Source organism: Emys orbicularis, chromosome 7, assembly GCF_028017835.1.
Source record: "Emys orbicularis isolate rEmyOrb1 chromosome 7, rEmyOrb1.hap1, whole genome shotgun sequence".
NCBI lineage: Eukaryota > Metazoa > Chordata > Testudines > Emydidae > Emys > Emys orbicularis.
Window position 1 is genome coordinate 7,892,814 of NC_088689.1, and position 23,595 is coordinate 7,916,408.

Sequence of the window (23,595 nt, forward strand, 5' to 3'; positions counted from 1 at the left end):
TTGGGAGGGCAAGATTTCTAAGCACAAGCAAGGGATCCCCAGCTGCTTAGCCCTAAAGCAGATATAGCACTTGCATATTACAGCAGCTTCTGTCCCCTTTTGAAACCTATGACTGTAACTCATTTGTGTGTTTATATTTAAGTGCTCAAACCTTGTAAATAACTTTCATTTCTTTTTCTTAGTTAATACATCTTTAGTTAGTTTATTATAGGATTGGTGTAGTGGGGAGGTCACCCACTCCTGCCCTGAGGGGTATAAAGACAGCCCTGGGAGAGGGCTGTGGCAGGGAAAGCAGCTACTAGGCTGATTGGGGAAGCAGCCGCAGCTGGGCCACGCCCCAATCAGGCCTCAGCTGGCCCTATAAAGGCTGAGAGCCAGGAGCTCAATAGTCCCTCTCTAGCTGTAGAGGAAGATGGGCCTGGCTGCAGGGAGATCGAGACAGGGTACCTGAGTGGAGCAGGGCTAGGGAAAGGCTGGGGAGCTCCAGCCTGGAAAGCCCCAGGCTGCGGCCTAGCAGAAGGCCAACGGGTACTGGGGGTTGCAGAGGGCAGCCCTGGGGTAGGCAAAGGCAGCAGGTCCAAACCCAACCTTGCCAGTAATGAGTAGGCTGATACTGCAGTCTGCCCCAGGGGGCTAAACAATGACTGGCAGTAGCCTTATACTGAAGTGAGGTGAGGTGGGGATAGGGGGTTGGGGGTTTCCCTGGGAGGGGGAGACCCAGACTGTGGGGGTACTGCCAGGGGGCAGCACCCAGTTAAAGGAGCACCGGGGTCCTGGGAGGGACACGGGGGCCAGTGGCAGCGGGACACTGGCCTGCAGAGGGCGCTCCGGAGGCTGGATGAGCTAATTCCCCGAGACAACCAGCAGGAGACAACGCAGGGGTGAGTCCCACATTGCTACAATTGGCTACACGTGTTGTCTTTGGTATAAGATCTAAAGTGCCATTGATCTGGGATATGTGACCGGTCCTTTGGGACTGGGAGTAACCTGAATATTGTTGTGGGGTTTTTTTTTTGATGTAAGGGATGATCTATCACAAAGGCAAGCTTGCCTGGGCAGCAAGATAGACCAGAGTACCCAAGGGGACTGTCTGTGGCTCCATGGTAGGCCGTTATAATGCCTGAGGAGTTTACACGAGATACGTGGCTGCTGAAATCTAAGTATAGAACTCACAGCCCATTTGGGGTTTGTGCCCTGCTTCTTAACAGTCTGCCCTGAGGTCGGTACTCATGCTTTTGAGCCACTGCAGGACAGTTTGCCACTATAACCATAAATGTAGATGAGAAGAGGTGCAAAAGAGAGAGAGAGAGACTGGGTTGGTCCAAAACAAAGGCCTCCTGATATAACTTAAGGACAGTGTTAAGGCTGTGTCTTGTAAACAAGAGCAGGGCAGGGCTGCCCAGAGGGGGAGGCAAGTGGGGCAATTTGCCCCAGGCCCCGCAGTAGCCCCCACGAGAATATAGTATTCTATAGTATTGCAACTTTTTTTTAATGGAAGGGGCCCCCGAAATTGCTTTGCCCCAGGCCCCCGAATCCTCTGGGCGGCCCTGGAGCAGGGTGGGATTGAAAATCAATGAACCAAAATTGGCGTGTCAGAAACTCGACTTGAGTGGTGGACAAAATTATGAGAGGATGGGCTATTCCACCCATCACTCTCTTTTTGGGTCCTTAAAATAAAAGACTTTTTGAGGGAAAATCAGGGATGGACGGATGTGAACACTGGCTGACTAAGGAAAAAGCAAGCTTCACCATCATGGCTGCCACCCCTACGGCCTCCTGAGATCCCGGCATGCAGAATGACACCATTGTGCTTTCTTCATCCTAATTTGGAGAGATGTCCTGACCAGACTGGGCCAGAAAGAGGGAACCAGATAACACCACTAGCTCCACCTAAATCCCAAATACCAACTGGGAGTGAGACTATCACACCTTGTGTGTTATTTTCCTTCCCCCATCTTATTTCCTCTCTTTCTGTCCCTCTTCTTTTGACTTCTGTTTAATTAGAGTCTTGCTCAGCTAGCCCAGACTGCATATTCTGCAATACTGCTGTAAGCCTGGGAGCAGAAAGGTAGATAAAAGCAATGCCCTTTAAGATCCCAATGCTGCTACAATTTTGCCAGGTCTTGGAATGGCTAGGGAGATTGTGTGCCTTGCCTGTCTTTTTCCACCACTGAGATTGGACGTGAAAGCCAACACCAGAGACAAAAGCTATTCTTGCTGATCTCTTCTCTTCCCTCTTGTGTGAGTTTGTCTTGTTTTATCTTCTAGGCAATGGGATCGGACATTAACAGTAATAACCACTCCTGGCCATTTCAACTAACTTTTTCTCTTTTCCTCACAAACAACAGTTATCACCATCTTTAATGCTATCTAAAACACTGTCAAATAAGAGTTATCCCCTCTTCTAAAGATTCTCAACAGCTAGAGAAAAAGGGAACAAGAGAGGTTGTTAAAATGAAAGCCTTACTTAATACTTTGTTTCAAATGCTTTAACTCTTTTTCTCTCTTCCTTTTTCCTGTATCTCTAATAAAACATTAAAAAGGAGTTTTTAATGGTGTGTTTGCCCAGTACTAAGCAGGCTGAAGTCTCTGTATACTAATCCCTGAACTTTGTTTAACACTGTTTAAAATTGGACAGTAATAGGGTCATGTTAATACCTTTGACTCTTTGGACCATTTATTCCATGTAAATTAAATGCAACAGATCCCAGAATAGAATCTTAGAATACCAGGGTTGGAAGGGAGCTCAGGAAGTCATCTAGTCCAACCCCCTGCTCAAAGCAGGACCAGCCCCAACTAAAATCATCCCAGCCAGGAATTTGTCAAGCTGGGCCTTCAAAACCTCTAAGGATGGAGATGCCACCACCTCCCTAGTTAACCCATTCCAGTTCTTCACCACCCTCTTAGTGAAATAGTTTTTCCTAATATCCAACCTAGACCTCCTGCACTGCAACTTGAGACCATTCCTCCTTGTTCTGTCATCTGCCACCACTGAGAACAGTCTAGATCCATCCTCTTTGGAACCCCGCTTCAGGTAGTTGAAGGCGACTATGACGCCACTAGCCTGTTGTTTAGGGCATTCATCAGGAAGGTGAGAAACTCAGGTACATGATCCAAGAGCAGGGACTTGAATCTGTTTCCCCCACATCCTAGGAGTGAGCCCGCATCCCCAGGTTAAGGGGTCTCTCTGTCTCTCACACTCTGACCAGAAATTCCATCCTGGATCTGGGAAACCTTTCCCCAGAAAGTTTCATCTACCCTTTTATGTTCCCACGAAAAGATTCAGTTTTGACAAATTGGCATTTTCTGGCAAAAAAAAAAAAAAAAAAAAAAAAAAAGAAACCAAATAGTCAAACAACCATTTAGTTGAAAAATCCCAGACCAACTCTAATCAGGAGCTTGGTTTGTTTAGGTTGTTTAGTTTCTGAGGGGAGACATGAGGACTATTGCATCCCTCACTTTGGAGAGCTAATTCTTGGTTAGTTACCAAGCTGAGATAAATTTTATATGGAGGCATGTCACCTTCTTGGCCTGTCACCATTGTCAATATCTGCTTAATCTAAAGACATGCCTTTTCAGTCACTGAAGAATCAGCTGCTACTGGGATCTGAACTAAAGTTCTTGGCTCCAACAACACTAGCTTTTTTATACCATGGACAAAACATTTAAGAGGTATACAGCTCAGGACTCGATACATTAAGCTCTGGATCAGAGCTTAAAAAACCCCCAGAGCTACTCTGAGGAATAGGGACAGATTTAGTGTCTACTATCTCTAGAAGTGCCATGTCTGGAAGTAATTGCTTTATACCTATGGAAGCTTTATTCCCAGCCTTCCAATGATATTATTATTTATACAGTTTCATAGGCACTCTCCTACACATAAAATAATGGTTCCTTGTCCCAAAAAGTTTGCTTAGACTCTACATTGAGGGACTGCAAAAAAGCAAAGGGACAGGGTGGTTATGGAAGGGACAGGATAACAGTAGTGAAAGATTGTTAGATATCCTTAAAGTTACGTTCATACCTTGTTAGTTGGGGTTTCTTATGCAACATTTGTTTCCATCCCTGGCGTTGTAAGTTGTGAAATACAAGATCTTAAAAACATGCCAGACTAAAGGGGGAAATCCTGTTCCCACGGCATTAATTCTAACCTGATTTTAGGGGCCAATTGTCAAGAACAACTAGTGCTATACTAAAAACCAATGCTTCCTACATTTGAATCCCAGCCTTCATGATGGTTTAAAGCATCATGCTCTGATTCTATCTCAGTTACACTGGTGTAAATCAGGAGAAATTCCTCTGGAGTCACTGGAGCATAAAACTTGTTTAAATAAGATCAAAATCCGCCCCTAAGAGAGAGATCCTTGCTATAGCTCCACTGAAGTCAACTGATGTACATCAGCTGAGGATCTGACCCTAAAAATCAATTTCTATTCATTTGCAGTGTTGCTGTAGCTGGTTATGAGAGAGACCAGGTGGATGAGGTAATATCTTTTATTGGACCAATTTCTGTTGGTGAAGGGAGAGGCGTTCGAGCTTGAAAGAGCCCTTCCTCAGTTCTGGAGAAGATACAGTGTCCAAAGTAAAGAGAAGGTGGGACAGATTTGTTAAGCATAAATCACTTAAGCTGAAGTAGGCAATTACGAGTCAGATTGTTAAGCATAAGGAGTTGACACGTGCTATAGGAGGCCATTTAAAATTAAGTTGGCAACTACAACTTGGCAGGCAGTGGAGTGAGTTACAAATTGTTGTAATGAGCCATAAAACCAGCATCCCTGTTGAATCCATGGTTTTTGGTGTCAAGTAAAGTTACAAATTTAAGCTCCCTGGCTCGCTGACCTTGCCTATTTCTAGTCAGTGATTTATGAGATTTTGTTTACTAAACTCATGCCTCAGAATAAAGCTAGGCAGATGACATGCCAGGGCTAAGGTGACATGCCAGGGCTAAGAATATTCGTCAGCCAAGTACAAACAGCCACAGGACCAGTAAATATTTTTCAGGAAGAAAAACATATGGCCCTTGCACTTTAACTAAAAGAGAATCTCAAATTGCTGCCAGAACTCGCAGCACCAATCCATAGGTGCTGAAACTAGGGGTGGTAGGGGTGCTGCCACACCCCTTTTCTTGAAGTGGTTTCCATCACATACAGGGTTCACAGTTTGGTTCAATGGCTCTCAGCACCCCCACGATGCAAATTGTTCCGGCATCCCTGTACCAATCCCTTCTTTCTAAGCATATAACCATTAAAATGTGAGATCATCACAAGTCATGTGGTTGAGCAACCTTTAGAGACATGAAATTTAATTCCACCGAGAAATCCTTCCAGCGCTATTTAAAAATAAGTGACAACAGCACTTCAGAAATCCCAGGAATAGTCATGTGGCATTTTAGCAGCTTTTTTCCCTCCCTCACTACAGCTTCATCATATTCCAGAGTCAGCCTTAACCATCCTCTACTGGTTTAGCAGCACATGTCCAGAAGCACTAATGAGGTAAGCGACGAGCTGTACTGCCCAGACCCTTTAACAGATTATTTAATAAACAGCAGACACGAGAATCCAAACTCTAGTTCGGAACAGGGAGACCTCCGAATGCTTGGCTGCACCACAGAGAATTAGAACTGATTCAATACGGCAAAAAGTGTTTGTGAAATTCATATGGAATCACAGGAGCGGCTTGATCAGACAATGCCCATACCCCTTTTTATTTGCTGATCAGAGAATTTGAGTGAACGGGTTTTTGTTTGCATGAATGTCTAAGGAATGGCTGTTTCTTTATACAAATACCAATACTCGTGTGTAAACACCGGTATTCATGCATACACTACAGTGTCTGCTATTCTTTAGGAAGTGTACATATACCATGGTGCTGTGCACGGTATGAATGCTCAGCTAGCTAACTAGCTGAATCACTCACTGGTCATCATTTTGTATTTCTTATTTTCTTGTTTAAAAACATCCAGAGAGCAGAACAATGCTATGTGTTTTAGATGACCAGTCACACTCCATGAATAGTAAAAAGCTGAAGTGGACAGCTCACGAACAACCCACGGGTTGAAACTGGCTTAGCCATAAGGATTCGCTGAATAGTTTGGACAACAAATACATTGGCAAAAATCAGGCTCAATCTGCAAAGAAGTAACGGGCAGAAAAAAAGAACTAAATTACTTGGATAATTTATTCACACCAAATAGATTGCACAGCTCTATAAAGAATCTGTCATAACCATAAGTGTGAAATCTGCGGGTCTGGAAATTGTATGCACATGATTTAATATATGGATGTTCATAGACTCATAGAATATCAGGATTGGAAGAGACCTCAGGAGGTCATCTAGTCCAACCTCCTGCTCAAAGCAGGACCAATCCCCAACTAAATCATCCCAGCCAGGGCTTTGTCAATCCTGACCTTAAAAACCTCTAAGGAAGGAGATTCCACCACCTCCCTAGGTAACCCATTCCAGTGCTTCACCACCCTCCTAGTGAAATAGTGTTTCCTAATATCCAACTTAAACCTCCCCCACTGCAACTTGAGACCATTACTCCTTGTTCTGTCACCTGGTACCACTGAGAACAGTCTAGATCAGGGGTCGGCAACGTTTGGCACGTGGCTCGCCAGGGTAAGCACCCTAGCGGGCCGGGCCAGTTTATTTACCTGCTGACACGGCAGGTTTGGCTGATCGCGGCCCCCACTCACCGCGGTTCGCCGTCCCAGGCCAATGGGGGCGGCGGGAAGCGGTGCAGGCGAGGGATGTGCTGGCCGTGGCTTCCCGCCGCCCCCATTGGCCCGGGACGGCAAACCGCGGCCAGTAGGGGCCGCAATCGGCCAAACCTGCCGCGTCAGCAGGTAAATAAACTGGCCCAGCCCGCTAGGGTGCTTACCCTGGCGAGCCGCGTGCCAAACGTTGCCGACCCCTGGTCTAGATCCATCCTCTTTGGTAGTTCCCCCCTTTCAGGTAGTTGAAAGCAGCTATCAAATCACCCCTCATTATTCTCTTCTGCAGACTAAACAATCCCAGTTCCCTCAGCCTCTCCTCATATGTCATGTGCTCCAGCCCCCTAATCATTTTTGTTGCCCTCCGCTGGACTCTTTCCAATTTTTCCACATCCTTCTTGTAGTGTGGGGACCAAAACTGGACACAGTACTCCAGTATCATATTTGATAAATATGCATTAGCTCATTTGTATAAACCCCTAACAAAATCCATGACTCCCCATGTAGCCTTTTAAAAAATAAATAAATTGAATTTAGTAATTTTGTATTTAAGCACAATGTGTGCAGCTCCTGTTGCTACAGTTTCAAGCTCCACAGAGAGAAAATCACCTCTGGTACTTTTTTCAAATTTGGAGACTCCAGAAACACACAAAGATCAAGGATAGTGACCACAACCATAATCACAGGTACAAAGTCTTATCTCTACTACAGGTTTTATTAAAGCAATAAATAAAAGTTGCAGGATGCATGGGTAATTGCATGCATAAAGAAATGCATAAAGAAATCTTACAAATACCCATACAATGACTAATACTGTAGTCATACTCACATCCCCGACAATATTCTAGGGTCTGATGGATCTCTCAACAGATGATCATTGATAGAAAGGTGGTTCCCTTGGGGGATTTCCACTTTTACCCAACCAGAGAACCTTTCATATTGTTGTTCTGACCACACCTAACAATTTACGCATATGCTTGAGGGTTTCAACCCTATTGTCCTAATCTACTTTTCCACACTCCATGAATATTCGGGTGCCTCATTTTTCATAGGTTGTTGTCTTAGTTCCCCTTATTCGTATTAGCATCTACACACAACATGTGTTCCATGGTACCCTACAGTACAGAACTTTCCATGATGTTACAATCAGGTGTTTTGTGGGTCTAGGACAGTACATTGCGTTTCCATAACATCACCTATTGGCACATCCTTTCCAGTAATCTCGTAACCTTACTGGCATAGGGTTATTCCTAGGTCACCCACTCATGCAAGGGTTCTAAAGCCTACGGCCTAGTATGGTTGAGCTAAAATCTTACAGGACTCAGCCTGCAGGCTTTGCATTACAGCCATACTTCACTTATCTACCTCATACACATTCAACAGTCTTAAATACTTGTCAACCTTATACTTCTATAATCTTACAACTGAAATCTATTTAGCATACAATGATTATATATGAAATAACACAATATGACTAACACTAAATAACACAATGATAAATGGATGACAAAAGGAACTAATTGGCTACCCACCCCCTAATGTTCTATCAATCAACTTTCCCCCACTGCTGCCCCTACACTTCCCTCTCTCTGGCTCTGCCCTTGGATTCGCCTTGTCTTTCTTGTCATCTCTCTTTCTCTCTCTCTGGTTCCCTCCTTTCCTTTAACTTTCACCTGTCCCCTCCCCCTCTGATTCCCTCCTTCCTCCAGCTACCTCCACTTCTTTATTATTATTATTATTATTATTATGTGTATTGTGGCAGTGCCTAAGTGTCCTAGTCATAGACCAGGACCTCATTATGCCAGGTGCTGTACAAACACAGAACAAAAAGATGGTCCCTGCACCAAAGAGCTTTCAATCTGAGTATAAGATGACAGAAGACAGACAGATACAAACAGATGGGAGAGTACAAGGCAACTATGAGACAATATCAACAGAATATTGGCAGCCTCACCGCCATCCAGTTTATTGTAGGCCCCCCTGCAAAGGAGGGATTTGAAGGAGGATACTGAGGTAGTTTTGTGGGTGGTTATGGTACGGGGAGCTCCCCCCAAGCGTGAGGGGCAGCATGGGAGAAAGCATGAAGGTGCTTGTATGAATATTTAACAAGTGGACAGCGGGCTGAGCATAGGCAGGAGTCAACATTTCAATAGTGAATGACAGATGATAAGTAGCGTGGGGATAGCACATGGAGGGCCTTGATGTGATAGCGAAGAGGCCAGTGGAGGGATACAAAGAGAGGGGTCACGTGGTCAATGTGATGGGTAAGAGAATGATCCCTGCAGCAACATTCTGCGTGGATATGAGTGGGGCAAGACTGCATTGGTCAAGGCCAGAGAAAAGGATGTTGCAGTCATTGAGATGCGAGACTATGAGAGTTTTGGACAAGCCATATCGTAGAGATGTTATGCGGAAATGTTTAGACCAAGCCGTGATGTGAGGCCCTTGCTCCCACCGCAGCCTGATGTACAAGGCTCCATGCCTCCCACCTACTATGGGCTGAGCCTCTATCTCCCTCACTCCCACGTTGGCAACTGTCTGGATAGTTGGCTGCCTGTGCTACTCTGCAGGGGGAAATGAGGTAGAGGTCCTTGCCAGAGGGCAAATTTCAGGCCCTCTCTACAAGTCCTGAGCCTTTCAAACATGAGCTCTGGACAGCCACTCAGGTGCTTACAAAAGGGCACCAAAAATTGGGAACCTCTGGAGAAACTTAACAGGTTTGGAGAATTGCGCAAACAAACTGGAAGGTCACTTGACACTGCTCCTTCCACTCCAGCACCCAACATTAGCACCTCTCTAGCATAAAGTGGGTCCTTCTCAGCTCCGCAGCAGTTCCTTTAACTAATGGTATTCCATTATAGCAGCAACGCCCTTTCAGTTTACACATGGGCCAGGAAAGACATTTTTTCCAAAATGCTGCCAGTTCCAAAAAAAAAAAAAAAAAAATGTCCCAAATACACAAAAAGGGCCTGATTTTCTCCATTGCCATGCACCTTGCGTGACTCACTCAGAGCTGGCCCAAGTGGGCGTGAAATGCGGCCAACGCAGAATAAGCATGTGTTCCACCAGCTTTGTAAGTGATGATCCAGGGTTCATGGCAGCGGAGAGTCAGGCTCACTGAGTGTACATAGGTATATATGAGAACTCTATTACAGCTCATGTGGGCATCTATCTAAGGCCATGTCTACACTGCATGGCCCCCTAGCGTGAGTATAAGTAGCAGTTTAGATGGTGAGGCTCTGCTTAGGCAAGTAGGGTAAAGACAGGCCAGAAGCTTAGGGCACGTACCCTGCACGGCTCTCTACATGTCCAAGCAGTGCATCCCACGTCTATTTTGCTGTTTTTAGCAGTGTAGTGTCCCACCGCCTCCCCACTGTTGGAGCCTTTCCCTGCAGCAAGGAGAGACTCTGGAAGCGGGGAAAGACTCCAGCAGTGGGGAGGAAAAGGGGGAAAGGCTCCTGCTACTCCCCGGATAGCTGTGGGTTCCTTTTCCCTCTGCCTCCCCTCTGCCAGAGCCTTTCACTGCCTCGTGTAGCTAAACATCCCAGTGTGGACACAGACTGCTTTTAACTGCATCTCCATAACTACAGTTAATCCACCTTCCTGAGAGGCAGTAGTTAGGTTGACAGAAGAATTCTTCCATCAACCTAGCACTGTCTACAACAGAAGTTAGTTTGGATAACTACATCACTCAGGGGTGTGGATTTTTCACACTCAAGAGCGACGTAGCTGGGTTGACCGAACATTTTAGTGTAGATATGACCTAAGAGACTTGCTCAAGGTTACAAAGGAAGTCTGTGGCAGAGTAGGGAACTAAATATGGGTCTCCTGAGTCCCAGCCTAGCTCCCACTGGAGCATTTTTCCAGGCTGTATCTATGTACTGTACCTATTAGGTTTCTATTTATGTTTTAATAAATGGTTACCAGGTGTTTTATTAATGGTTAATCTATTGTTAGTTTACAGTTAACTTATAACCATCTACAGCATCCTCTATTGATTTTCTTATAACCATTTGTGACATGTATTACTCGCATCTGTAATATGCTTATAACACCCATTAATCATTTATAAATGGAACCTTAATGCAAAGTGTGACCAGCATCAGTGTATACATGTATACCAGATTTCATATAGAATATATACTCCATCATGGTATAGCAGCCACTTTGGTGTCCCATTGCTAAAGGATTAGGAGCAGAAAGCACATGGGATGCCTTGATTTGATCTGTAAGAGCTGTCTGTTTTGATGACTGTCCCCAAGGGAGACGACAAAAATAGTGACAAAACAGAGACACCCTTGAGTTGTCTGAGGCTGCCGCATCAGGGCTTGGCATCAGACAAAAGCCAGTCTGCAGAGCAGGCTTTGTTCTCCTGCAGCCAGCATATGTTGCTAAGGGGAGGTGATGCACAGCAGATACAACCAAGCAGCAGGGAGTGGAGGGAATAATATCCCATTATGGGTTTTTCTTTCCCCCATTCCACATGCTCAAGCTTTTGGAGACACAGGAGTTGTTGAGTGCAACTTGGCTAATTATGAACTTTTATTTATTGTAATTTGTCGCTGTTGTTCTGAAAGTCCTATTTAGCAGTGACAGCTAGAGCTGGTCAGACACTTTCCAGCAGCCCAGTTCTCTGCTGGAAAATGCCAGTCCATCTAAATTGAAAAGTTCCAGGGGAACGTGTAGATTTTGATGCGGTTCCAACAGAAACCTGGCAGAATACCCAGCTGCTCAGCAATCCACCTGGCAGGCTGCCGAGTGCCTGAAAACACAAGTAATCCTGGCTCCCAGTAGCCTGGGCTCCAAGGGTACCTGGCTCCGGGGCAGCCTACCAGGTAAAGCCCTAGCCTACTAGGCAGCTTGCCTGCTGGGCTTCTGAGGAGACACAGCTCCCATGGTTTCCCACAGAGGAGAGCAGCCATTCTGCCTCCCCCCACGCCACCCAGCCAGGAGCGCCGCCAGCTTTTTTGCCGCCCTAGGCAGCGGAAGGTCCCACCCCCGAAATGCCACCCCCGACTGGGGCGGCCGAAGATCCGGCCACCGCGGTCGCCGCCCCCCAAATGTTAGCGCCCTAGGCGACCGCCTAGGTCGCCTAATGGGTTGCACCGCCCCTACCCCCAGCTGCCTCTGTGGCAGAACACGGCGGTTGTTTAACGTTGGCCAGAATAACACGACTAACCTGTCTCTGTCCTTATGCAAAACATAATGGGGTCTTTGGGGATAATAGATCAACATCTCCTTCAAAATATGTCACTTCTAGCAGTATATTGCTGGGGAACTGGTTCAGTACTGACTTGGAGGGAAAAATTGCTGCCATCTGGATTACCACCACCAATCTCTGCAGTACTTGGCAGTCAGGGTCAGGGCTTCACCATGCTAGACACTGTACAAACACAAAGGAAGATGCATTCCTTCCCCAAAGAGCTTAGTCTAAATACATAAAAAAAAGGTGGTGGAAAGGGATACATACATACACAGATTGATCAGAATGATGGACACATGGCTTGCTAATTCCAATTTTTTGTTCAGCATTAGATGTTTTTGGGAGCCTACCTCCTGAGTACAGATCAGGCCCAAGCTTGCTGAACTTGTTAGATAAGATTAGTACAAAACCTAAGATGGTTGGTATGACTGCATTAGTTTTTACAGGCCATAAGTGTTTGTTACATTGTGTTTTAGGTGTACCCTTTTTTTTCTGGTGGGGTAAATATTTCATTTTTTAAGAAGTGGCAACTTGGTGAAAAAGTTCAGTCCAGAAAAGGCTAAAGATGATGCAAAGAACTGTGAAGCAGTGCCCTGCCCTCCGATCCCTCCCTGCATGCCTCCTACAACACAGGCAAAATCTCTGGGTAGGACAGAAACCAGCACAGTCTGTTCCAGTCAAGGCATCACCTTCATCTGGATGGACACTCCTGCCAGACAGCCATATTGTGTGCAGTGAATTGCAGTTGATGATTGTGCAAGTCAGTTCACCCTCCACAGCTGTGGGACCAAGGTTTCATCCAATCAGTGTAGCAATATATGGCTCTGTTTTGTGGGACCGATTTTGTTGAATTAAACTTCCTTTATCCTCCCTCTGCCCTATCCCAGCTTGAAAGGCCTGGTATGTTGGCTCATCTTCCTCTTGGCCATCTGGGCCATGCTTCTCTGCTCTGACCTGATCCTTTTGCTGGGAGTTGACTCTGTTCCTATCCCCGGGCTAATTTCCTTCAAAACCAGCTAGCCTGTTAGCCTCTCCTCTACAGCTCCTTCCATGGAGGCTGCATCTCCTCTAGGCTTGGCCCATTGCCACACACTGCTCTCCTTTAGGCCCCTCTTACACCCGATTCCCAGCCTCAGCATTCTTTTAGCTGCACATTCATCCCACTCTTTGTTTCACCTCTCACGGGACAATAGACACTTGACCTAATTTACAACTTTTTTCTAGGCAGGGAATTGCTTGCATGACTGCTATTCAGGGGCAGCTAAGGAGCTATACTGGAGTTCATGTGAATAGCTAGTAGTAGAAGTCTGTGTCGTTCCTCCTTTTTTAACTGGTTGGATGGTATTAACTAGTTATACGGTTCATAGGAAACAGGCATTTAGCTCCCCTTATAAATATATACTACAGCGTTTTGCAGCAGTAGCCCATAGCACTAACCACTGTGTTGTCCGCTGTAGTTTTTCCCTTACTAGAATACAGCAGTGCTTTGTGAGAAGGGCAGTTATGTCCCCGAGGATAGGTCTACATGGCAATAAAAAACCCACTGCACCAAGTTTCAGCGTCCAGGTCAGCTGACTCGGGCACATGGGGCTCAGGCTGTGGGACTATAAAACTGCAGTGTAGACATTTGAGCTTCAGCTGGAGTCCAGGCTCCGAGACCCAATAAGGAGGGAGGATCTCAGAGCCCGGGCTCCAGCCTGAGCCCAAATATCTTCACAGCATTTTATAGGCTCACAGCCCAAGCCCGTGTCAACTGAGCTAGGCTGGCCACGGCTGTGCTGTGGGTCTTTTATTACAGGGTAGAGGTGCCCTCTGTGATTAAAGCGCGTGGTCTAAATGTCAGCCTAGAGGCCTGGGAATGTGGACTATTAGGGTATGTCTACACTGCACACTAAGCCCAGGCTCTGACTCAGGTCTGAGTCCAAGCACTTCTGTCTGACTTGGACGATCAAAATCAATCTGACTTGGTTCAGCAAGCACTCAGGACCTGAGTCCTAGGATCCTAAGAGGGGGCTGTGTCAGAGCTCCAGTCCCACTGTGACTTGGCTCCAAGCCTTGTCATTTTGCAGTCTGGATGCAACTCAAGCTGTGGACCCAAGTCAGAACGTCTGCATCGTATAGTATGGATGCGTTAGCATGGCTGTGGGCTCCGAGTCCAGCAAGTCCACAAGCCTGGGTCCCCCCAGCCTAGGTTTGCAACACAGTGTAGACATAGCTTTTGGGTCTATTCAAGGCTCTGCCATTTCCTTGACATGCAATTGTGGGAAGGTCACCTAATCTCTTTGTACCTCAGAGTCCCCATCTGAAAAAGGGGGGTGATGGTATCAGTCTTTTTAATATAATATATGGAGATATACCTTTCTCATAGAGCTGGAAGAGATGATTGAGTCCAGCCCCCTGCCTTCACTAGCAGGACCAAGTACTGATTTTGCCCCTAAGTGGCCCCCTCAAGGACTGAACTCACAAGCCTAGGTTTAGCAGGCCAATGCTCAAACCACTGAGCTATCCCTCCCGCCTCACAAGAAAGTTCTGATCTTCCATCAGTTAATGCCTGTATAAAGCTTCAAGATCCTTGAATGAAACTGACAAAGTGCAAAGTATTCGGTGATTGTTTTTATCTAAGAATCCTGTTGCCTTCCCAAGTAAAATGAACTTAGCAGCACTGGATTCAGTGCCTAATTAACTGTAGTTTTCATTAGAAACTTCATACTTATATTTTGGCATGGGCTAATGTCACTGGCAGTCTCTAGGGAGAGAAAGAACCAAAGCAGAGTGGCATTCCTGCTGTGTAAGCTAGAGTAATACTTGAACTTCTTTGCTCTCACCGTACTCTCCAGTATCAGGATGAAGTCATTAGCGGAGCAATGACTCAGGGTGCTTCCTTTGACCTGTGTAACCAGCAGAGCAGAAGAAAGACCCAGGTTACAAGGCAATGCCAGTGACTGAAATGTCAAGACTAAGCATCCACTCAACTTTCTAAAAACACCAAGAGCAAAGCCACAAAAGAAGCTGAAATGGTTTTCCCTAGGATTCAGATGGTGATGAAATTCTCACCTCCTTAGGAGTATATGCATGATGGGAAGGGAGGAAGGAAGACGCTTCCTTAAGAGTGAGCCGCCAACTTGCAGGACTTTTCTTGCCAACAGTGGAATGGAGATCAGAGTCTGGCTCACAGTTTATGAAGCATTTTGATATCTTTGCACAGAAAAGCAATCCATAAATGCTAAACCTTTCAGATACGCAATTGTCTTCGTTTCAGTTCAACTCACGTATTTCTTTTCCACAACAAACCCCGCACGATTCATTTTAATTTACAAGGGGCCTTATTCTCATTTGCACTAAGGCAGTGTAGAGTGGCCCTGAATTGGTTGTTAAATGTAATCGAAGCAAGCGTAAATGACAATCAGGCGTGTGTTCTTTAACAGAGTCCAGCTACAACCACAATAAATAAAAAGCAACAAACATGAATTATTCTGCTTATCTGCACCACTCAGTCTAATGAGGTTAAATTCTAGTAGTGAGCTTGTATCACATAAATAGCTTTCAGTTTTTTTCACTCCTAGTTCCTTCTCCCCTCTTTCCTGTCCTTTTCTCCACTCCAGCCATGCTATCTAGCACGGTAATGGCATTTAATGATACAGCACAGAAAAGCTATAGCGTAGCACAACAAGCAGCTTTTAAAAAGGAAAACTCTAGCTGTTGCTAGAAGTGATATCACGGAGATGAGATTGGTGGTAGGAAGGCTAAAATGTCTCTCCCTTTATGGTCCTGGATCGAAATCAAGCAATGGCATGTTTATCTACTGAGGTCTCACTCATATATGCAAAGTTCTATTTAAATGACACTTTTAAGACTTGATATAATAAATCTTTCAATTGACTGAGCACAAAATTACAAACCAATGTGCCTTTAAGTGATTGGAAAATGTATTCATCCTCCATGGGTCTCCTAATCAGAGTTTGTATATTCATGAAATAAAATATCTTCTCGTGGCTAACACTTCTTACCCTACGTCTGGTTTCAACTACTTCTGTATCAAACATGAAGCCAAAACCTTGACCACTCGTGGCTAGCGCTGGGTGAAATTTTTAGAAGAAGAGTTTATTCACTGAAAAATGCAGGATCAATTGATCCCAAACTGCAATTATGATGCATAGTTTCAGCCAGTTGCCAAATGGCCATAAGGAGAAGCTGGTGATTATAAGCATGCTCCCCCCGTCTTTAGCTCAGTGGTTAGGGCACTCAAATGATATGTAAATGACCCAAGTTCAAATCCCTTCTCTGGAACAAACCCACATTGGAATTTTTCAATTCACTAGAAACTCTGAAAAAATCAGATTTGTTTCATCCTAACCCAAACCATTTTTTCAACGTTTTTGAACAGCCAGAGAACCAAAATACCAGTTATTCAATCAGTTCTACCTGTAACTCTTGAAGATCCCACAGCACTTTGCTCAAGGGTGGGGCTGGCAACTCTATTACCCTAAACATATTTGAACGTAGGTAACTGCATTCTCACCACCTATGTCACCCCTGATGCTTCAGCTGGATATGATTGTCTTCATTTCCTCCCATAAACAGTTGTGTAGTGTTGCTGCAAGCTGTGACTAGTCCCTTGTTACACTTCACCCCAGAGGTGGATGTATTTCAGAAATGAGTGAAGTCATTCTTGTATAGTGAGAGCTATTTTAGTTTGTAAAGTGCTTTACAATCTTTTGGGATGAAAAAGGTCTAAATAAATGTAATGTATTATTAGTAAATTTCCTTCCCTCCCAGTTGTCCTTTTCCCTGGTGTCTTCCTTCTCTGTATCTCTACTTAGAATGTATACAGAAAACACTATGACTCCAGTTTTCAGCATCCATTTTCTATTATAGTAATTGTTGCCCAAGAGACAGACAGACACCCCCTACTGAAAGCACTATTAACCAAAGTTGACTTTAAAGGAATTTCTCTTTGGAATACATAATTTCCCTGATGACACAAACTCTTAACCTCTTAAACACATGTAGATAAATCGAGTTCAAGTAAGGATAACTCGTGAGGACACGTAATTGATTACATTTATGTGAGACAGAATAAAGGTGAACATTTACATAAGAGGCTATGCTCATGCTCCACAATCCTCAAAGGCAGGGCTGGAGATAGGGACTGCATTACTAGCAAAGTATTACACCCATGCTACTGCACTGAGTAGTTGGCTAGATTGATTATGGGTTGATGTGAGGGAAAAAAAAACACGAAATTCAGATTTACATCCAGAGTTCATTTTTGGGAAGGTTACTCCTCAAACACCTGGTACTGGCCATTTCTGGAGACGACACACCAGACTAGCAGGACTATCAGTCTGTCCTAGTATTTCAACTCCTTGCCTTGCTTTCTTTCCCTCCTGCCCTATTATTGCAACTGTATCTCACTGTCTACATGTGTCATGACCCCCTCCAGTACAGAGGACAAGAGCCTACTACTAACACTAATGGAGTTATTTCTTTAGCTCAAGTAATAAAGGCCTGTCCTTTTGGTGCTGAAGGTCGAGGGTTCTACCCCCAGCTGAGACTCATTACAAATCTATATGATGGAAGGAGAAAGCAGTAAACATAAAACAAAGAAATCAAACTTGTGAGGCGAAAACTCAGGCGGCTTAAATTAATTCAGTTGCTCCACACGAGGGGAACAAGCCTTTGGGAGTCATGTCAGGCTGTAAAGACTAAAGGCCAGCTCATCAGCTGGTATAATTTTGCTTTGCTCCATTGACTTATCTTTATTTGTGGTAGTGCCCACTATATGTTACTAACTTTCCAAATACGCAAGCAAGATGGTCCCTGCTGACTATCTAAGGAATGGAATTATGGTGCCACTTTATACCAGCTGAGGATCTGGATTTTAGGGCTGAGATTTTCAAATCCACCTAGGGTATTCAGATCATTACAGTAACGGGAACCGAGTATCAAACATGGCTTTGAAAACCACAGTTTAGATTTTTAGATCCATTTTTCTTCCATCCATAACTATGTTGTTAGTGCTTGGGCTGGGGAGGGGGGGGGAAACTCTACACAAATCCATGTAAACCTACACACTCAGTGTCTTCACCAGCATACCTACCCCAGAGCAGAGCACCTCCTCCCACTAGCCAGTGGATGTCTAGTTCCAAATCATGGAACAATTCACTTCTGTCTGACGTGAGATATTGAAAACTCAGCTTGCTTCTCGGGAGGCCAGCATGACCTGTTGCGTGCCAAGCTTCGCAGCACCAAACCCCATTTAAATGTGCTTGTTGTTGTGGGATTTTAAAAGACAACAATCAAAACGATTAAGCAGAGATGAGCTATAGCCAGCCCATTGACTGCTGGGTTTTTGGCAACACTTGGAAGACAGGAGCAATTAGCCATTAAGAATGAGACAAGTCAGTCAGCTGTACAAAACCCCCCGCCATTCTTTGCTCCATTCCCTGAATGATGCCAGCATTCTTCCTCGCTTACAAGGGAAAGTGCCCAAGACACCTCAGAGAGAACCAGGCAGGCATGCAACTAACTGGGCAGGCACTGTGGGACCAGTGTCTAGCTCTGACAGTCTGTGTGTGAAAAATAAAAGTTGCAGGGCTCTGTTTGCAAATGGGCTTAAGGAAGTCATGGAGCTAGAGGCAGAAGGAAGAGTCGGTGGGAAAGGGGCCTGCTGCTGCTGTTCCCAGTTTAGCCTTCTTCTGCTCACTGAAGCTCTTACCCATTTCACTAGGTCAATTTAAACCAAGCTAATTAAAAGCTTTAAGGGCTTTGATAATGCACTGGTTTTGTAAATTAGCTTTGGGAAAAACAGAGCAGGATACACTTTTTCAAGGAAGATGGATGGCCCAGCCAAATAGTTTGGGAATATGGAGCTTCCAAGTTACATGTTTCCCAGATCTACAGTGACTGAAAACCACCATTTCCCACCACTTTTGGTTGGCTATGTCTAATAACTTGGTGAGTCTCATTTCAGCTCCCAATGCCCAGGTGTTCACATGACAAAACCCACCGCACTTGTGCTAATTGACCTCCTGGTTGACAAGTCTCAGCAGAGGGATCAAGAACCAAATGGATCATGGAGACTGTACTACCCCACCTCCTTAAAGATGACACTTCCAGGACAGGGTTGGCAGAAGGAAGCTTACCCTGCTGCCTTCTCGCCGTATTGCTTCTGTAGATACAGCAGGATCCAGAGCTGTCAGTTCAACACCTTTTACCTGAACTAAACATACATAACTTCTGTGTAACATCCAAGAATTAGGGTGGACTTCAACCTAAAGCCCCTTTCAGCTTGTCCAGACAAGTAGAAAGGAAAAATCCCATGAAATAGGTTTAAATATGAACAACGATTCTTTTCTCTAATTAGGGTGGATTAGCCTTTGTCCATGCATTGCTCTGCAGGCCCTCTGGGGAAGGCAAATGGCTCTTAACAATGGAAGCCTGAAATTCTGTAACGTTGGTAATGAATTTTGGACCAGAATCTGCAGAAGCTATTGCACGCCTAACATATGGGTCTCAAGAGTCTTCCTGCTTTCCTCCTTGGGACCAACGGAAACTACCTATCTTCAAGGGATTTTGAGATCTGTGGGCAGGTCTCACAGGGAGCATGGTTACAAAGAGCAGATGCAAGAAGGAGGCATTCTAGAAGCAGCTCACAGCACCCTTGACACAGATAACTTGATGTTGTCTGTTCATTAACGGGTTACTCAAAGGATTCCCCAACTTCCTGAAAACTGGCTCCATTCTCAACGGGCCTGCACTGCCAAACACCAATGTGGGAGTCATAGTCATACACACAAACAAGCCAGAAGAGGGGAGTCAGAGAGATGGAAGCTGCACTCATCTTCATGGCTATGGCACTGGTAACCCCATGGGGCTGGCCAATCTATAAGGGAGCTTTTTTTCAAGCTTCCTGCTAATGCCCCATTGCTGACGCCTTCTCTATGTGGCCAGGCCTCCCTGTCCTGGGGGAATCAGGACAACTTCAGAATAAGCAACCTAACATGGTGTCTGCCAAATTCAAACTAGCAGAGTGAAATCTTGGTCCAAGTGGAGTCAATGAGAGTTTTCCCATTGAGTTCAATAGGGCCAAGATTTCACTCATAGAGTTGGGAGGGGTTCAGTCTTGAACACAAGTGATCTGCATCAGTTCCAGCTATTTCCCAGGCCATGGCTGTGCTATTACTCCAGTGGCTGTGGCATGAGATATTCATGAGATCTGGATCAGGATAGAGAGAGAGATGTTTGTGTCCATCTGGCTGGAAGAAAGTGTCATTCCATCTTAGTGTGATTCTTTGTGCTCCCTGCTCCCTGAACAGCCAGGATTCAGTACAGACATTCAAGAGACCTGAGCTCATTTGGTTGTGATTGGGAATGTTACAAACCTTCCAGAAGACTAAGAGGCCTCTCAGACCCGCTTATATCAAACAGGGGAATAACTTCATTCTTGCCGCTTCCCATGGATCAATGTGCATGGGATAATTTACCTGGTTTTAGGCACAACATGGAAGAGATTTTCAAAGCCATAAATGAGATGTAGATACTCAACTCCCATTGATGGTCAATGGGGCTTACATGCCTAAATGTCCTTTGTGCCTGTGAAAATCTCCCCCACTGTATTGGACTTTAAACACCATCATGACCTCCTCAGGAGAGCCCAAAGGAAAGATGCCCGATGAGAGGACAATCTGTGCACTGAAAATGTAGGGAGAGACCCTACATAGTGCTGAGCTGCCATCAGGATGGGATTCAGGGAAACTGAACCCCAAGGCAAAAACTGCCACACGGTCCTAAATGTTACAGCAGGAAGGATGCATGCAGGGCCGGCTCCAGGGTTTTGGCCGCCCCAAGCAGCCAAAAAAAAAAAAAAAAGCCGCGATCGCGATCTGCGGCGGCAATTCGGGGGAAGGTCCTTCGCTCCGAGAGGGAGTGAGGGACCGTCCCCCGAACAGCTGCCGCCCCCCTCCGGAGTGGCCGCCCCAAGCACCTGCTTGGTAAGCTGGTGCCTGGAACCGGCCCTGGATGCATGGACTAATTTTGCTTTGCATTAAACTCAACCTGGGTCCCAGCAGCCTGCAGTGTGAATTGTCCAATGGATTGCTGAGTAATATTTTATGATATTTTGGGATGGATTCATCAAAGGGATGAGGCACATTTTTTGTTTCAGCGTTTGCATTTTAAAGGGTGAATGGCTTTCCTGTTACTTAGAATTTGAAAGTAGCTAAGCTAGAGATACATATATTTTTTTAAAAATATTCCTCCCCCACACCAAAAAGAAAAGAATTATTTGCTCATTATCCTTTGGATGAATCTTCCGTATTTCCTCCTGTATTCATGCTGTGTCTTCCTTTAGGAAACGTCTTTAAACTATAAGAAATGTTTTCCCATGTCAAGTACTAAAGGCACTATCTCTCTCCCACAGCAATAATGTACAAGATTATATACTGTAATATAGCTCCTATTCAGATAATTCCAAATGGAATCTGTATATGCAGCTTTACTACAGCTGTAATTTAGATATATTGAGTAATATAACCCTTTTTATAGTATGTACCTTTTTTATTATGCACATGAATTGACTATTAATACTAAAAATTGTTTGCACTTACATGGCACCTACTCTCTAGGGATATTAAAGCTCTTTACAAGCATAAATACATTAAGCCTCACAAAACATTGGTGAGGTAGGGAAGCAGCTGTGTAGGAGGGGAAACTGAGGCACAGAGCAGTTGAGTGACTTCCCGAAAGACATGGTAGCACAATATGTTGCAGAGCCAGGAAACTCTTGAATTTTAATCCGGAGTTTTACCCTCAAAGTCATCCTTATTAACCCTTCAGTGTCTTTAGATTAGGAACATACACTGACAGAAAATGATGTCTATAGATATTATCTCCAGGAATTTTAAATGATCTCCTTTTTGTTGTTTATATATATACACACACATACAAATTGAATAGGCATTTCATAGGGTTTAACATTATAGATTCAGGAAATGACTGGTGAATAAGTACTGCTATTTGGAATGTGCACAAACATTATTTATTTGTCTTCTTGGACAGATTTTGGGCACTTGTCTTATTAAAATCCTGTTAGTGCTGTGCAGTAAATTTTTTCAGACTCCATGCATAACATATGTATCCACTAGTCTCCCTCTGAGCAGCTGAAGGCATGATCCTAATTATGGGGCCAAGTAAACAGGCTGGTTGACACAGCTAATAAAACAATGATACATACAGCATTATTAGTTTATTGCCGCTGGGTCTGTAGGTCTCTGCTGTGACAAGGGGAGAACATGCTGCTAGCCTGTTACCACATAATGTTTGATAATAATTACCCATTAGGAAAGAAATAAACGCTTCTGTGCACCTTACTTTCCTGTTTATTAGAGGACTGGACGGTAGAATGCACAAATACAGTGGGGCGAAAAGTTGCTATAGAAATTTACAATGATCATAGTTAGAGCTTTAATCTATGTGGCATTCACTCCAAGATCTTCCATTTGCATTCTACCCTCTGCTCAAAGACACCTATTCCTCTTATGATGCTAGTGGGAAAGTTTATTATGATGTTTGATCTGCTCAACAGATACGAATACACACACCGCCAGCTGGGGAAACCATGTTTTCAGTTGCAATGCCCTTCACACCAGCCCTGGCAACATTAAGGGGCTGATGCTGCCCCTAAGGAATTTCCTTGGCAAAGGGGGAGACCCTACATAGTGCTGGCATTAGGACTGGATTCAGGCAAACTGAATCCCAAGGCCAAAACTACCACAGGGTCCTTGTAGCAACATTCCTGTATGGAAAGCCCACCCCTATTAGAAGTGTAAGTGGCAACGGCCAGAGTTCTGCCCTCCAAGAGAGGCAGTAGCATGCAGCCCCTTTCGCTCCCTCTGGATCATCCGTAGAGGCCCCTTTCTCCTCATAAGCAACAGGGATCCCCTTTCCCCTGGGGTGGTAGCAGGGGGGGTCTTGCAGTACTTACCGCAACAGGCATGGTGGGTCTGCCTGGTGGATAGGTCAGTTCCACTGCATTCTTTGGCTACATATACGGGAGTGGCATTGACGGGGAACCCGCAGCAATGGATCTCGAAGGTCACACCTTATTGAGTTGCATAGGGAAGTTTGCACTTCTCAGAGCTATTGTTTCAAACCGTTTGCAGACTCAGGCGGACATCGCTGCATCTGTTTCACTCAGATTTACATTCCCAAGCTTCTCTTTGCCACAATTAAAAAAAAAATTGGGTATTTTTATTTTGATGTAACTCCAGGGCTCCTAAAGCAGGGTCCTCCGGCACCTATGTCTTAATCAAGCTCTGTCTAGCATAAACTCTCTGGACTCTCTATAGTAGTTCCTGGTGCAGGGGGCATCCTGAAATGAAAGTGATAGTTTCCAGAACACTTGTACTCTGGCTATTTCTGGCTGCTACTGCAGCCTCTTGGGGCCATAGATAGCCTGGGGAAAGTTAGGCAGCAGTTGAGGCCAGAGACAAAACCAGCTCCTGGCTAGGCCCACACTAAATGAAGATACCGCTATCCTCCCATCTCAGGTCCTGTGCCAGACTCCAAGGTGAAATCAGACCTTCTGAGCACATTCAGCTTCCGCTCAAGTCAGCAAGACTCAGCTCTTCACAGAACCAGACCTTTGGCCGATTTGGTTCAATTCATGTTAATTAGAAA

General features: G+C 45.0%; 1 protein-coding gene across 1 annotated transcript in view; it reads right to left on the reverse strand.

The window, feature by feature from the left end:
• The window catches only part of SORCS1 (sortilin related VPS10 domain containing receptor 1), a gene marked incomplete at its 5' end in the record, with an annotated part of 424,998 nt that overhangs the window by 186,343 nt on the left and 215,060 nt on the right, over positions 1-23,595 (reverse strand).